This window comes from Limulus polyphemus, unplaced genomic scaffold, assembly GCF_000517525.1.
Source record: "Limulus polyphemus unplaced genomic scaffold, Limulus_polyphemus-2.1.2 Scaffold2675, whole genome shotgun sequence".
Classification (NCBI taxonomy): domain Eukaryota; kingdom Metazoa; phylum Arthropoda; class Merostomata; order Xiphosura; family Limulidae; genus Limulus; species Limulus polyphemus.
The window spans coordinates 70,048-72,009 of record NW_013668285.1 but is presented as its reverse complement, the minus strand read 5'-3'; positions in this window follow the sequence as shown (position 1 = coordinate 72,009).

Sequence of the window (1,962 nt, the reverse complement as noted above, 5' to 3'; positions counted from 1 at the left end):
GCCTAGGTGTACCAACCAACAGTCGTACGCATGGCGTTATTGGAATGAAGATACGGATTTTACAAACATGATTCTTTATTACAATAACTATTTCAAAGAAGGAATCTTACCGTCACAAAACTCTGTGTATGATTACGAATTTATTCAATTACAGCTTATATGACGTAAATAAATAAATACGGAATTGCTGAGGTATAAAAAGCACCTATATATTAAATAATCGTTTAGTTAAAACTGTTATCCTAGCCGCTCACCGTCCTAACTGTTAATAGATGATACTGAATTACAACCTAATTATGGTATTACATTTCACTTTTTTTTTATTCACGTAACCAAGTAAATCATGTGGTTTCTCGGTAACGCTAAACAAGGTATCAGAAGAGCAGCCTCCCAGTGGTACAGCGGTATGTCTGCGGTCTTACAACGCCGAAACCGGGTTTCGATACCCGTGGTGGGCAGAGCTTGCTTAATTACAAACAAACAGAAGAGCACTAGTAATAGTTTTTACACAGAATCTCATTGTCGCGGTTTTACATAAGTGGTTTAGTTAGAGTGTGAAGTTTGTACCATTTTGTGTGATAAAACACCGTTCCAGGGTTAAAGCAAATTCTTGGTCATTTATAATGTTGATCGTGTAGTTAGATGACTTGGGAGTAGCCTAGTATTTTACTAATCGGGCTGTGACTTTGAAGGTCTAAGGTGCGAACCAGGATATATATTTCTAAAGACGCTCAGCACTTTTAAGCTGTGAGCACGTTAAAACTGTAATATTGGATCTCTCTACTTCGATGCTCGAACAGCGGTAAATCAACGGACTTACAACGTTAAAATCCTGGGTCCCCTTCCCAGCGGTGGAAACAGCAGATAGCCAAATGTGTCTTTGTCGGCGGGAGTGGTTAACTGTTTGGTTTCCTTCTGGTCAATAAGCTTAAATTAGGGATGGTTGAATCTGAATCTCGAGTTCTCTAGCCTCACCCTTTAGCTTATGTTTCGTTAATGTATTGTTGATGCTAAAAAACCCAATGCCGGTACGTTTCTTCTTCTACAAATAGTGTTCAGTCCCATCTCAGTAATGAAGGTTGGATATCAATATTACAAACAATGTTGTTTTTAGATTAATATTTCAAAATGTTCATTGTTAACAGAGGGTTAGACAAAGGGAAGATATTGTTATAGAGTTATCATCCCATACTTAAAACAATGACGGAGAAATATGCATATATATATGTGGCCAGGTGGTTAGGGTGCTCGACTCGCAATCTGCGGGTCGCGGGTTCGAATCCCCGTCACACCAAAAATGCTCGCCCTATCAGCCGTGTGGGCGTTATTATGTGACGGTCAATCCAACTATTTGTTGGTACAAGAGTAGCACAAGAGTTGGCGGTGGGTGGCGATGACTAGCTGCCTTCCCTCTAGTCTTACACTGCTAAATTAGGGACGGCTAGCGAAGAAAGCCCTCTTGTAGCTTTGCGCGAAATTCGTTACAAACAAACAAAGCAATATCGCCACCTGATGGGGAAAAAAAGATAAATATGTTGGACGTAACGAGAGAGTTTCTGCATAATGACAATTAGTTTATTTGTTTGACAGCGACCCCTAACAACAATTTATTGCAAGCATATTTACTTATTTTTACGAATTGTTATTTTTGAGTGGCGTGTCAAAACTATGATATAACATTTAAAAAAACAACACGAAAATGGATAAAGAAAATAGGACTGTTATTTCGCATTTATTTGCCGGAAAATAAAACTTGAAGCTTAATTTGAAGCCGTGAATGCGTTATAAGAATGACGGACAAATCCCACTATTCGTTTATTGAATAAAATAGCTCAAGAGTTGGCGGTGAGTGCTGTTGATTATCTGCCTTTTCTCAAGTCCATCATTTCGCATTACGAAAGGTCTAGTACAGAGAATCCTCAGGTAGTTTTGCGCGAATATCCAATCAGACAAAATTTAATT